The sequence below is a fragment of the Tursiops truncatus genome, chromosome 17 (genome assembly GCF_011762595.2).
Source record: "Tursiops truncatus isolate mTurTru1 chromosome 17, mTurTru1.mat.Y, whole genome shotgun sequence".
Lineage (NCBI taxonomy): Eukaryota > Metazoa > Chordata > Mammalia > Artiodactyla > Delphinidae > Tursiops > Tursiops truncatus.
In genome coordinates, this window is record NC_047050.1 from 50,347,422 (window position 1) to 50,363,281 (window position 15,860).

The window sequence follows — 15,860 nt, forward strand, 5'->3', positions numbered from 1 at the left end:
AAATAATGGGACTCACATATTTGACATTTCACTGGATTCAACTCAATTCAAGCTAAATATCAAGGAAATATGTGGCAGTGTAGACTTAAAAATTAATATTGAACAATGTTTCTAGGAACCCTGTAAATTATTAAATATTACCTCACTTTGTGTCTATCTTTTTAATCTATTTCATCAGGAACTACTGATAGGAATATTACACTTTTAGTTAGACAGTCCATGTCCCTAGGGCTTTTGCCCTCCCTCTCCACACACAGATGCAGACAATTTCAATGCATCTATACGTTCATTCTTCACCTCGCTTTAGAGTACCATTTACATCATTTGTTCAAAATGGTAAGCTCTTTGTAAAAGCCAACTGCCTTCCTCTTGCTTTTCATCAGAGAAGAGGATAACATCAAAATTATTAGACAAGATTGGGCACATTCAGGGTGGTGTGGCCATAGACAATATCAAAATTATAATTATGAAGAATCTTAAGCTAGCTAGCTAGCTGTTTCTTTTTCCGTTCTTAATTTCTTTATATTTAAAATTTTTATATAAGATACGCATGCACATAGTAAACTTAAAGAGTTAAGTGATTCTTTGAAGCAACACTTTCCTCTCCCTTACTGCTCCTCTATTTTCTAATTCCCAGAAGCAATCATTTTATTTCTTTTCAGTATTTAAAATTTACCTGAATAGTTCTAAATAACTTGGTTTTATCGCTACATCGTGTAGATTTTATCTCGTGTGATCTCTGTCCAGATGAGTATTTAGCATATGTTTTTGTTTAAAACCGTTCACCCGGTGGGGAAGGATCGCCAGCGAGATCCCGAGGCGAGGCTCGCGCGCGCCTGCCCCCACCCTGGCCCCCAGCTCCCACCCGGTCGGCCCTGCTCAGCCATGATCAAGGCGATCCTCATCCTTAACAAACAAGGGAAGCCGCGGCTCTCCAAGTTCTACCAGCCCTACAGTGAAGATACACAACAGCAAATCATCAGGGAGACATTCCATTTGGTATCTAAGAGAGATGAAAATGCTGTAATTTCCTAGAAGAAGGATTATTAATTGCAGGATCTGACAACAAACTGATTTATAGACATTATGCAACATTATATTTTGTCTTCTGTGTGGATTCTTCAGAAAGTGAACTTGGCATTTTAGATCTATTCAAGTATTTGTGGAAACATTAGACAAGTGTTTTGAAAACGTCTGTGAACTGGATTTTCCATGTAGACAAGGTTCACAATATTCTTGCAGACATGGTGATGTGGGGGGAATGGTATTGGAGACCAACATGAATGAGACTGTTAAACAAATTGATGCACAAAATAAACTAGAGAAATCTGAGGCTGGCTTAGCGGGAGCTCCAGCCAGTGCTGTATCAGCTGTAAAGAATATGAATCTTCCTGAGATCCCAAGAAATATTAACATTTGTGACATCAGCATAAAAGTGCCAAACCTGCCCTCTTTTAAATAAAAAATTTAAAAGGCCACTCCCAGGTAAAATCCCGGGAAAAAGTTGTCTAAGTTTACCATGCAGTTGTTTACCAAAAATAGAGGAGGAGAGTCAACTTTCGCTCTTGGATTTAAGTCAAGGTACTGTAAAGAAGTTATGTAAAGGCGGTATGGAAGTTCATTGTTGCTTTTCTTGCTCAGTGATTTTGAAGAAATTGAGTAGGTTACAGTGTGATTTTTTTCTTTATTTTCTAAACTGCATTCCTATGGCCACCTAAGGCATGCCTCTATCTATTGGCTACTACAGTATTTTGAAAAGTGTTTGGGACATTTCTTTAAATTATGTATAACCCAAAATGTTGGTGTTTTGCATGGATCACAAATACAGCATTCCTTAATTCTTTCTGTTATTTTTCACAATTGTTATTTAAAGAATGAAGTATGTATTGCATGAAAACATTATGACCTTTTTCTCTTAGTTTAAATAAACTCCAAGGTAACTGGAAAAAAAAAATAAATAAATAAAACCATTCACCCTACTGCCTGTATCTCTATTCCCCCACCTATATATTTGCTCCCTGTGCTCTCTTCCTCCAATATAGTTACATCATGTTAAGTTAGATTAACATTCAAGGTTTGCATTGTTATACCTAGGTAAACAACATTTCCTGCTGAGCCACATAATATATAGGATTAATTTTACTTTCCTTTCATTAGAGTTCATTGTCTTTTTTTTCTTTGATTAGTGATTTTATATACATAATCCTTTGGTTAATATATATGTATACTCAAATATATAATTCAATTTCAATCACTTTTAGTTGTTTATATCCCTCTAAATACATCCACACATATTAAGTATTCTACCAATTTCATCTTTCTTAAAGAAATCTTTCCTAGATTAGTTTGACTTTTTCCAATATTCTATATTTTTTCTATAGCCTGTATCTTTTCTTTCCTAATATCCTATATCTTTTCTTTCTTGGTTTATGCTCTCATTTAGTGAAATGTAACCTCTAACAATTTACTGAAGGGTTCATAGAAGATCAATTTTGGAGAGTTTAGATGTCTGAAATATACTTAGTTTCCCTCACAGTTGATTGGTAGTTTGTCATACTACTAGTATGTCAAACTACTAGTTTGTCTAAATACTTAGATTAGCAATCTCAGTATTTTAAAGTCATTGCTTCAGTGTTTTCTAGATTCCAGGGCTGCTGTTGAGAAGTCCAAAGCCATTCTGATACCTGACTCTTCTAGGTACCTTCTCTTTGAAAATGAGTGGAATTTTCTCCTGCTCCCAGTGTTCAGAAAATGCATGATAATAGACATTAGTATGGATCTGTTTTTTCCAGTGTGCTAAGGCATTGTACATCCAGCAGGCCCTCTGCATCTGTAAATTCATATCCTTCAGTTATGGGAAATTATTTTGGATTATCCTTTGTTGATTTCTTCTACTGTATTTTCCATTTTCTCTCTTTGGAAAATTTTTTATTTGGGTATTGGACTTCTTAAATTACTTATCTTTTCTCTCCTATTTTCTGTCTTTTTACTCTATTATCTGAAAAGTTTCTGTATTTTTATTTTCCAGCCTTTCTATTTTTTTTTTAAATTTCTGCTAGCATCTTTTTTAAATTCTAAAAGCTCTTTAAGAAAAATTATGAATGCTCCCCCCCCCTTTTTTAATAGCATACTGACCTTGCCTCATGGTTATAATATTCATCATCTTATGATGATTTTTTAAAGAGAACTTTTCTTCTATGCTGTTTGTTTGTTTGTTTGTCTGGTAATCCTTAGTTGCTTTGGTTTTTTTTTTTAAAGGGGGCATTGAAAACCAGACCAAGTGTGAGTGTTTGGATGGTGCTTGTCAATTGTGGACCTCACTACTGGTGGTCTAGCCTTTTCACTAAATTTCTGATGTTCAGCGTCTTTAGTCTCTTCTTTTGGGCTGGTCACTTTGCCCAAAGAAAATTCCAATCCCTTGCCTGCAGGATAGAGACCTGTCTTTCAGAGTTCTGGGATCTGAATGAGGGAAGAAGGAAGGATAGCTCTACATTTGGTATGTAAACATTGATTTAATCTCCATATTTTTAGTGTGATATTAGGGATACTAGTATCTCTGGTATCACCTGCTCCAGAGACCTTCTGTTTTACTCTTTCCAGAGAAATACGTTCAGTCCTCTACTAAAGATGAAGACTGCAGTTGTCATGCAGTTTACAGTGGAGTGAGCGATGTGAGATCTAACTGTTTCGTAAACAGATTTTCAAATAGTTTTCTGTATTTAGACTCATCTTCATTTGCACTTTTTCATTTGCCATGGCCAGAGACTTAACAGTGTTTTACTGTGGCCCTAATTGTGGTATTTTGGCTATCTAAACAGAGAATTTGGATAAAAACTTTTGTAGCTTTTCTCTACTGAGTGTCTGCTTTGTACCAGGTACATTACAGATGTTATCTGCAACTTTCTAAACAACCCGAAACTATAAGTTATTATCATCCCCACTGCATATAGTTGAATAATTTAACTAGAGTCATTAGCAAGCAAGTCAGTGGTTTGGGGATTCAAAACTAAGTCTGAATCATTGACCCAAAGTTGATGCTTTGTCCTACATGATTTGTTGGTCTTAAAAGAGTCAACCTCTTAAGTCAGAAACAGTAAGACCTATTGGTACAACTGAAAAGTGTTACATAAATGCCTCTGCTCTCTACCACATTTCATGTTCATCAGGTGTTTTAAAGCTTAAAATTCTCAAAAAAAAAAAGCTTAAAATTCTCACAGTGGCCTTGTATTTTTGGGTGTATCTGGAGCTGACATTGGGAGTGGAGGGTGAGAGATCACGCACTATTGGATTGATGACTTGAAAAGACTGATGATGCAGCAACTAGTAGGAAATGGAAATGACCTGTGAAGGGGGAAAATATATTCATATTCTTTGTATTTGGGTAACGGTAAAAACCCAGATGATGAAATAAAATATACGCTTTTCTTTTGGTGTTATGAGTCTTTCTTGGTTGAGTTTGCTTCTTAAGACTAGGAAATTAAATGAACCTTCCTTAGAAACAGAAATCAAGATCAGATGATCTGAGAGGTAATGCCCAGCTTCACAACTCAAAAATGTTTATTAATTAGGCAAGTTTCCCCACTCACAGACCTAGACTTCCTCTTCTGTTATAATCAAATATTGATTGCTATCATTTGTACCCCACACTTCCACTCTGTCTCCTGGACCAAGGCACACCTTATAAATTCTGAACCAATATCTACCAATCACCTATTATGTGCCAGGCACTATTAGACATAAGTGGCCCAAAAACATATAAGACAGACCAAGGTCTGCCTTACAGAACTTAGAGTTCAATGGGAAGGACTTATCTTTAATAAGCAACTGAAATAAACTAATAAGTAAACAATAAGGGGACAGATCATACCATCCTTTCCAAACTTTTCCTCTTATATGTACTAAAGAAAATGTTTTATTAAAGAATATACATTTATATTCCTTTCCATTTTATATTCAACATTTACCTAAATGACTTTCTCAGTCTCCCAGATTTTATTGTCCTTAACATAGCCTGGCATTGCTCCTCTTCCAAGGGGGCATGCATTTGGTTTTCTTTCTCTGAGTACAGCCTTCTCCCTTGTTATCTGCCTCCTTTACCCAACAATTCTGACCCTTAGTAGTTCTTCTCTTTCATTTCATCTATTCAGCCCTCTTTTGGCATTACCCTAAAAATGTTCCTTACTCCCCAGATAAATTATTCCCACTCTCCAGCATCATTCCTGGACTGCCTCATTGGCATATTCTCATCAGCCTTTGCATGGGCACAGATTTCTTACTATTGGTAATTTTTCAACTGACACAGACAACTCATGGAGTCACTCTTCTCCTTTCAATCATTATCTATTATTCATATTCATTTCCCTCACAACATACTTCTTCTTTGGCCTCTATTATACATTTTACTTCAAACCATTCCATTAAAACTCTTTCAAGGTGACAACTGACCTCTTACTAAATCCAATTACCTTTTCTAATCCTCTTTTTTTGGCTTTGGCCTTCTTAACATTTCTGCAGCACATGACCACCTTGTCCTTCTGAAACCCACGTAAAGGTTGGCTCCTGTGATCTTCTCTGGCACTGAACTTCCACGATCATCTTCCATTTGTCAGACAGTCCCTTCTCCAGCCTCTCCTCTGTCATAGTTCAGTTCTTAACCCCCTGGCCATCGCTCTCAATCTTCTTTTCCATTTTTGACTGACTCTGTGTTCTGACTTTAGCTAATAGGTTTATTCTTGATGAGTCTCCTCTTGCATTTTCCAAGTATGTCATGATATAAAGTATGTCAAAGGTTGACCACAGTTTGGAATGCTTTGCTTTAGCAAAATTATATAGGTTTCCTTACAGAAGGATCATTTTGAGTGTTCATTACCGTAATGTGCACTATGGATATCCAAGAAGGAGCAAACATTTTCCCAATTTATTTGGTCTCAAACTCTTTGAATGGGGAATTTGAGAAACACATTTTGGGAAATACTGATTAATATTGTGATTGATAATGTCACACCTTAATTCAGTTTTGTGCCAGAAACTGGGCATGGAGTATTTCTACTTGGATATTCTACTAACTCAGTAGGTCTAGAACCACATTTTCATCATCTTTCAACCCAATATCTCTTTTCAATTTTTTTCTATCAGTGTCACCACAGTTTTCTCATTCATCCCAACTCAAAATCTCAGCATCATCTCTGGATTTTCCTTCTTCATTTCCTTTACCCTTTCAGTCATCTCTTAATTATTTATTAGATTGTTTCTTGAATTTGTATGTACTTAATATCTCTGTAGTCTAAATTCTCATAACCTCATATCTGGAAATCATCCTAACTGGCCCTGCTGTGTCGAGTTTTTTCTTAAACCAATCCATTCTAAAACAACTATTCAATAATTTTGTTAATATACTGATTAAATTATGTCACTGTCCTGCTCAGAATCTTCAGCCAACTTCCTGTTGCCTCTTGAGTAAAGTCTGCACTATTAACTGAGACATTTAAGGTTAATGCCTCTATTGACCTTCCCCCATCTAGTTCCTTGCTACTTTGCTAATTTTGTTATTTATTCCAGCTAAGTAGACCTCACTGTTCTAAAAATGTAAAGATATTTCCAGCTCTGAACCACTTACTGACCATCTGCCTTGCATTACTTCAGGCAGTATTTTTTTTTAATTTCATGGATCATGAAATCAATTTTTTTGGTGTTTAAATTAAATTCACCTTTATTTTTATTCATTTCCTTAAAGATCACATCCATATTATAGTTCTTTATTTTCTACTCATAAGCAAGTAATGACCTCTGCAAGATGTCCTTATATTTTTAAACCAGTTATTCATCACTATGTAACACAGTACCTCAAACTTAATTGCTTAAAACAAAAATGGTTTATTTATTCATGATTCTATGCATCAGGAATTCGAGCAGTGACTGGCTAAATAGGTTCTCTTCTTTGTCAGGGGTCTTGTTGTCAGTGCGGGTGCTGAAATGACTAAAGGTCTAATATGGTCTCACTCACATGGCTAGCAAGTTATTTCTGGCTCCTGACTGGGGACTCAGCTGAGGTTGTAGTCAGGGACCTTGGTATTTCTCCACATAGGTCTCTCCATGTGGCTGCTTGGGCTTCCTCACAGCATAATGGCTGAATTCCCAGAAGATGCATTATAAGAAGCAAAGATAGAAGATGTATAACTTTTGAGGCCCAGGCTCAGAAGTCAAAGCATTACATCTCCCATTGGTCATAATAGGTACCAAGGCTAGTCCAAATTCAATGGTAGAGGAAATAGACTCTACCTCCTGATAGGAAAGTAGCAAGGCCACATTGCTAAAGAACATGTGAAATGGGTGATATTGTTGTAGCTCTCTTTGGAAAAAAAAAAACCTGTTTACACTATCATGTTCTAGTTCTTTTATTTTTTTTAATTAATTAATTAATTTTTTTTGGCTGCACTGCATGGCATGTGGGATCTTAGTTCCCCGACCAGGGATCAAACCCATTCCCCCTGCAGTGGAAGTGCGGAGTCTTAACCACTGGACCGCTGGGGAAGTCCCCTTTCTAGTTTTTTTTTTTTTTTAAGTCAAATTTTTTAAGAAAAATTTTAAACATATATAATTATAGAGAAAGCAATGTAATGTACCCCATGTATGTATTTTCTTAGATTCTGTATTTGTCTATTGGCATCTGTTCACCATGGGACCAATTACTTTAACTATATTTTCTTTTCTGTATTGATATGCTGGCATTTGGGGGTCTTACAGACCTGGGGACAGACTGCCCCTTCCAGAGCTAGCTAATTCCTAAAGATAGTAAATAATTTACTTGGGAGCCCCTTCTCATACACAAGCCAACCACCTCCTTATCTAACTCTCACATATGAAGCCAGTATTTCTCCTGCCCTAAATCATCCCAGGGCCAGCTATCAAGTAACTAGACACCATCCCTATAGTACAAAGCCTGCCAGAATTATTCAAACTGGCCAATCCCAAGCTGTTTACCCTACCCTCCCTCGCCTTCCTCATGTAAACCCCACTACAGGCTCTTCCCCTTGTTCCTGTCTTCTGTCTTCTGACCATCTGATGCTTCTCTTGTGTAGCACAGTGTGCCCCTCCTCTTAGAAAATGTAAGTAATAAAAATCTTCTTTCAATGGCATTAGCTCTGTGTTGGCAATGATTCGCCTTCATAAATTAAAATCCTGTGAGTATAAATGGGAGAGCATGCATCACCCAGTTCAACAATTCAGCAGTTATCAACTCACAGCCAGTACTGCTTCCTCTCTATACCCATACTCTTCACCACCCCACCTCTAAAATACTTAGGCAAATTCTGGACACCGTATAATTTAATCTGTGACTATTTCTGAGTGTATGTATTTGTATATGTACGTATACTTTTTTTTTCAACTATAACCACAATATCATTACCTCAGCAAATGAATTTTTTAATATCATAAATATCCAGACAATGTTGAAATATTTCCAGTTATCTCTTGGAGTGTTTTTTTTAATGGTTTATTATTTGAATTAAGATCCAGGTGATGTCTATACATTGTAACTAGTTGTTATATCTTTTTATTTTCTTTTTATATATAGGTTTCTTTTCCATCTCTTTTATTACTTGCAATTTTTCTTTTTCCCTATCTCTCTCCCTCCCTCTTTCCTTCTCTCTCTCTTTTCTCTCCCTCTCTCTTTCTCTTCAGTATGGTTATTGAAGAAAGCCAGTAGTTGGTTTTTTCTGTGGAGTCGCTACTCCCCGCATTCTGCTTGTATTCTCATGGTGTCATTTAATGTGTTCATCCATCCCCATTATTTCCTATAAATTGGTAGTTAGATTTAGAGGTGTTGACAGATTTGGGCTTGATTTTTTAGCAAGAATTCTTCTTGGGTGATGTTCTGTACTTCCCCAGGAATTACATAATGTCTGTTTGTCTCACCTTCAGTGATGTTAGCAGCCACTGTGATTATTGCCTAGATCTATTAAATTATTAGGGACTGTAAATAGTGATATTATAATTCCACCATTCCTTTTTTGTTTATTAGCTGGTATACTTCCGTAAAGTAAAACTTCTTGACATCAATTATTTGCTTTCCCTGATGTATAGTCCATTTAAAAGATATTGACAATCAATAGAGTTTTTTAAAAGTATCATTTTGAACTTATAAATTTAAATATATTGGATTTGTATCAATCCATTGTACTTATCTTTTTGACAAGACCCCAGTAGTTTTTGATAATTTTCTTGCTTTCTGGTTAACAAAATGTTCAAAGATCCTCAGTACATTTCCTGTTATGGCACTGGAATCAGCCATCTGTCTAAGAATCACTAATTCTTTTTAGTGGGAAATGGTATTTAGAGAACACAGTCTGTGTTTTAAGAGTACTCATTGATACTAGGTTCATTATTTCTAGAACTTTTTAGTAGACACAATTAGAAAGTGTGCATTTTTAAAAAGATAAGATGAGTCTATATTAATACTTCCAATTTAGGTACTAGGCTAGAGAGATTTGCCTTAACTTCATGTAGTCTATACTTGTGTCTTCTCCTATGCCAAAAAAATCTCAGTTCTCAGTGAATTCAACTTACTCATTTGCTTTTCTGTACTACACGTAGTCTCAGAATATTAACATAAACACTACCACAAGTATAATGATTACTAAAAACAAAGCAAGATTCTTTTATTTGCAGTTTCTTTATCCTTAGGTTATCCTACACTAGGGATATAAAGTCAAATTACTGTGTTTTAAATCAGTTAGAATTGTTCCTCTATGTTTATAGAATTAAAGTGGATATAAGTTAGGTTCATTTGTTTCTTTCACTTCACTTTTTACTTTTAGAAACTGAGTCCCACTCCAACTTTATTTTTTCTTATGATTATGTAAAATACTTACATAATTCCAAAGTCAACTCTATATAACAAGAAATTTTTAAAAAAATTCAACTTCTATTTCTGTGTCCTGCAGCCTATTCTCTTTTTTCTCTTGTTGGCAACCATTTGTATGGTTTGTTTTCTTTATTAAAAAATAAATAAATATACTTTATTTTTTAGAGACGTTTTAGGTTCACAGCAAAATTGAGAAGGTATAGAGATTCTCTACATACCCCCTACCCCCACATACACACAGCCTCCCCCACTATCAAAATCCTGCACCAGATGGTACATTTATTACAATCAGTGAACCTACAGGGACACATGGACATATCACTGTCACTCAAAGTCCATAGTTTACATTAGGGTTCACTATTGGTATATTCTGTGGGTTTTGAAAAATATATAATGACATATATCCCCAATTATAGTATTATTCAAAGGGTTTCACTGCCCTAAAAATCCTGTGTGCTCCACCTACTCATCCTTCCCTCCTCTCTAATGGCTGACAACCACTGATCCTTTTATTATCTCCATAGTTTTTCTTTTTCCAGGATGTCATATAGTTGGAATCATACAGTGTGTAGTCTTTTCAGATTAGCTCCTTTCACTTAGTAATATGCATTTAGGTTTCTTCCATGACTTATCATGGCTTGATAGCTCATTTCTTTCTAATACTGAATAAAATTCCATTGTGTGGATGCATCACAGATTATCCATCTACCTACATTTCATAGTCCATTAGAAATGCCATAACAAAATACCACAGACTGAGTGGCTTATAAATAAGAGAAATTTATTTCTCATCATTCTGGAGGCTGGAAGTCCAAGATTGGGTACCAGCATGGTTGGGTTCTGGTGAAGACCCTCTTCTGGGTTGCAGACTGCTGACTTCCCAATGTAACCTCACATGGTAGAAGGAGCAAGGGAGCTTTCTCAGGCTCTTTTGTAAGGGCACTGATCCCATTCATGATGGCTCTGCCCCCATGACCTAATCACTCCCCAAAGGCTCTGCCTCCTAATACCATCACCTTGGTGGTTAGGTTTCAACATATAAATTAATTGAAGGAAGATACATTCAAATCATTACACCTGCTGAAAGACATCTTGGTTGCTTCTAAGTTTTGCCAATCATGAATAAAGCTGATATAAATATTTGTGTGCAGGTTTTTGTGTGGACATAAATTTTCAACTTATTTGGGTAAATACCAAGAAGTGTGATTGCTGGATCATACAGTAAGAGTATGTTTAGTTTTGTAAGAAACTACCAAACTGTCTTCCAATATGGCTGTACCATTTTACATTCCCACCAGCAATGAATGAGTTCCTGTTGCTTTATATCCTGTCCAGCATTTGTTGTTTTTTCCTTTATTTTTAATATAAGGGAATGTTATTTCCCACTTTTATAGATAAATGGCAGTATACTATAAACACTCCTTTTTAAACTTCATATCATAGAGTATATCTCAGAGATCATGCTATAGTTGTATTTATAGCTATTACTCATTCCTTCTTACAGCTGCAAAGTATGCCATTGTATCGATATAGCACGGTTTTATTTAACCCATCCCCTATTAATAGACACTTGGGTTGTTTCCAGTTTTTGTTTTTACAAATAGTACTTCAATGAATTCCTTGTAAACTTACCTTTTTGTACTTTTCCCAATGTATCTTTGTGGTCAATTCCTAGGAATGGATTGCTAGGTTAAAGGGTAAGCATTTGTATAATTTTGATATATATTGACCAATTCCTCTCTCTATAGGAGTTACAACATCTTGTATTTCTATAACAATGTATTAGGGTGCCTATATCTTCACAGCCTCATCTACAGAGTATGCTGTCAAACTTTTGGATTTTTCCCAAACTGATAAGAAAGAAATAGCAACTCAGTGAAGTTCTAAATTATACTTTTATTGTTATGAACGTGGTTGAAACCATTTTTTAGGTTTAAGATCCACGTGCATTTCTTTTTCCAAAGAGCTCTGCTCATATTTCTAGCCCATTTTACTATAGGGTTGTCTTCTTCCTTTAGTTTTAGAAGCTTTTATATATATTAGAGACATTAGCCTTTTGTCTGTAACATATACTTTTCCCCAGTTAATCATTTTTTTAAAAATCTGGCTGTTTTTATTATCACGTTTTAAATTTTATCTGATCAACTTCATCATTTTTATCGCTTCTGGAGTCATAGTTTTTCCCCTTTCAGGTTATAGAAGAATTCAATTGTGTTTCCTTTAAAACTTGTATAACCATAAAGGTAACCCAGTTTAGTGGGTTGTAACAAGCAATTTTTAAAAAGAGATACAATTAAGTAGAACAGAAAAAATAGTATTCATTGTATATAATGAAGTATTGAAAGAGCTTAGAAGTTGCCACTCCAATCCTCACAAGAAAAAAGCTGAACAAACTGACAGTCTTCAATTCTTAGATATATCAGAGATCTGAGGCCAAAGGATAAATTGTTACTCCCCAAACTTGAGAGACAGACAGGAAGATACAGAGAATCACAGTCTACCAGGAACAGAAGCCCAGGAGCAGAAGCCAGCAGCAGGAGCCAGGACTGGTAGGAATTCTTTAAACTGTAATTGATGAATTGCTAAGTGCCTCAATGTTTGAAAATTATAACTCCCAAAACTTGAGAGTTAAAAACTCCATAGGGCCCAATTTTAAAGGGATTCTCAGGCTTTTCTGAGCTTTACCTCTAGGAGCTCTATCATCTTCTCACTGTGTAGATGAGAGACAAATCCCCTAGTGCTTTCAGCAGGAAAAGGGGGAAAGTAACCATTTTGAAATATACCCAGAACTCTCTGTTCTTCTTAACAAGGTCTACCCTTAAAGGAAACTATTTGACCAGAGCCTAACTGGGATTTCACAAAAGCCTAACTGATCTGGAGGAAGGGCAACACCCAATCCAGGCTCACTAAAAGACTGAGACCTAATCATAGAACTATAGAATACTTTCCCTCCCCTGCATCTTACCACAACATCCATAGGATTCCTGTATAATATCAGGAGATTACAGCTAAAAGAACTACAAGGCTCAAATCCTATTTAAGAACTCTCGGGACTTTTCTGGTGGTCCAGTGGTAAAGAATCTGCCTTACAATGCAGGGGATGTGGGTACCATCCCTGGTCAGGGAACTAAGATCCTACATGCCACAGGGCAACTAAGCCCATGTGCCATAACTACTCAGCTCGCAAGCGCCTTAACTGGAGCCCACATGCTACAAACTACAGAGCCCACATGCTCTGGAGCCTGCGTGAAACAACCAGAGAAGAGAAAACCCTCATGCCGTAACTAGAGAGAAGACTGCGAACCACAACGAAAGAGCCCACATGCCTCAAGGAAGATCCTGAGTGCCACAACTGAGACCCAACGCAGCCAAAAATAAATAAAATAAATAAATCTTAAAAAAAAAAGAAGTTTCTGTGAAAAACCCAAAGACTAAAGAGGAGACAAAAGCAAGACACTAAAGGAAATTTATAGCCTCTCACAGCACAACTACAGTAAACAGTAAACACAGCCTATTCTTATCCAGATGAACATAAAGTATATAATGTCTTAAAATAATTTGTATGTTTAACGTATATCAATATAGACATAGTTATGAATGTGTGTATTGGATTGTGATTTAAAATGTATTTCTTACTGAGGACCACAGTCAAAAAAGCTGAGATCGGGCTTCCCTGGTGGCGCAGTGGTTGAGAGTCTGCCTGCCGATGCAGGGGACACGGGTTCGTGCCCCGGTCCGGGAAGATCGCACATGCCGCGGAGCGGCTGGGCCCGTGAGCCATGGCCGCTGAGCCTGCGTGTCCGGAGCCTGTGCTCCGCAACAGGAGAGGCCACAACAGTGAGAGGCCTGCGTATCGCAAAAAAAAAAAAAAAAGCTGAAATCACTTGGCATAAGGAATCTCTTGACTGTGCTCTCTACAGAACGAAATAATACTAGTACCTATGCACTTATTCCCCATTCAAGTACAATAAAGAGTTTCTCCCATTCCAAGCAGCAACAGCTCAGTGAAGACATGGGCAATGTATGTTCACGAACGGTGTTTTGTTATTTTCATTAATACGATGGGGATCACACAAACTGGTACTTCTCAACTAGAACTAACTCTAACTCTTCATAGGAAAAGTTCTGTGTCCTAGAAATGCTTCTCTCTTAGCTAATTGGGATACCTACTGAGCTGGTAAAAGATGCCAAAGAAGCTAGAGGCCCCGGGACCCTGACAGGCATGCTTACCCTCATCTTACTTGTGCCAGTCATAGTCTCCATTTGCAACATTGTTGTCTGTGAAGCAAGCAGACATTTTCAAGTATAAATATGGCACACAACATATTTCCTTTAGGCCTAAGCCTCTCAGTAATTTAGTTTCCTTAAGATACTGCTGTACTCTCTTTACTGCTTCCTATGTTTACATCTTTATTCTTGCTGTTAGAACTCACCTAAACAAATCTCACCCAACCGTAAGATCAGACTTCTCTTTGATCTGTCTCACTCCTCTATGAAACTGCCCTGGCCTTCCTTTTATTTATCCCAGTCTCTAACAGTCCAAAGAATTTATTTCCTGAACCATTGTTTTTAAAACAAAAACCATTTATCACCATGAGTTTATTACTTAATTATTTCATACATATAAATCTTGACACACTTGTTAAATTATAAGCTCCTGGAGTAGATGGTCATTTCTTTTATACTCCATCTCAGTTGATCAAGAGGTGGGCATGCTCCACCTCACACTGGTCAGAATGGCCATCATTAAAAAGTCTACAAATAACAAATGCTGGAGAGGGTGTGGAGAAAAGTGAACACCTACCTACACTGTTAGTAGGAATGTAAATTGGTGCAGCCATTATGGAAAACAATATGGAGGTTCCTTTAAAAACTAAAAATAGAGATGCCGTATGATCCAGCAATCCCACTCCCGGGCACATATCTGGAGAAAACCACAATTCGAAAATGTACATGCACCCCAGTGTTCACTGCAGCACTACTGCAATAGCCAAGACATGGAAGCAACCTAAATGTCGATCCACAGATGAATGGATAAAGAAGATGTGGTATATACTACTTAACCATAAAAAAGAATGAAATAACGCCATTTGCAGCAACATGGATGGACTTAGAGATTATCATAATAAGTGAAGGAAGTCATACAGAGAAAGACAAATACCATATGATATCACTTATATGTGGAATCTAAAATAAGACACAAATGAACTTATTTATGAAACAGAAACAGACTCACAGACATAGAAAATAAATTAATGGTTACCAAGGGGAAAGGGGGTGTGGGAGAGATAAATTAGGAGTATGGGATTAGGAGATACACATTACTATATATAAAATAGATAAACAACAACGTCCTACTGTATAGCACAGGAACCTACATTAAATATCCTGTAATAAATAATGGAAAAAACATATACATATATATATATATATATATATATATATATATATATATATATATATATAAAACTGAATCACTTTGTTGTATACCAGAAACTAAAACAACATTGTAAATCAACTATACTCCAATTAAAAAAAAAAAAAAAGAAAGGTTGGCATGTAGCAGGTACTCAGTAAATGCTTAGTCAATAATGGATTCATGAACGACTCAATATATCAATTCTCCTTTAAGAAGATACTCATCAAGGAAAAAAGGCAGAAGACTCAAATCAATAGAACTAGAAATGAAAAAGGAGAAATAACAACTGACACTGCAGAAATACAAAAGATCATGAGAGATTACTACAAGCAACTCTATGCCAATAAAATGGACAACCTGGAAGAAATGGACAAATTCTTAAAAAGGCACAACCTGCCAAGACTGAATCAGGAAGAAATAGAAAATATGAACAGACCAATCACAAGCACTGAAATTGAAACTGTGATTAAAAATCTTCCAACAAACAAAAGCCCAGGACCAGATGGCTTCACAGGCGAATTCTATCAAACATTTAGAGAAGAGCTAACACCTATCCTTCTCAAACTCTTCCAAAAT

General features: G+C 36.3%; 1 long non-coding RNA gene and 1 pseudogene across 3 annotated transcripts in view; one reads left to right on the forward strand and one right to left on the reverse strand.

The window, feature by feature from the left end:
* The window catches only part of LOC117308697 (uncharacterized), a 212,572-nt gene that overhangs the window by 69,940 nt on the left and 126,772 nt on the right, over positions 1-15,860 (reverse strand). The gene's annotated exons all lie outside the window — the stretch shown is intronic.
* Positions 886-1,462, forward strand: LOC101317353 (AP-3 complex subunit sigma-1 pseudogene; annotated as a pseudogene).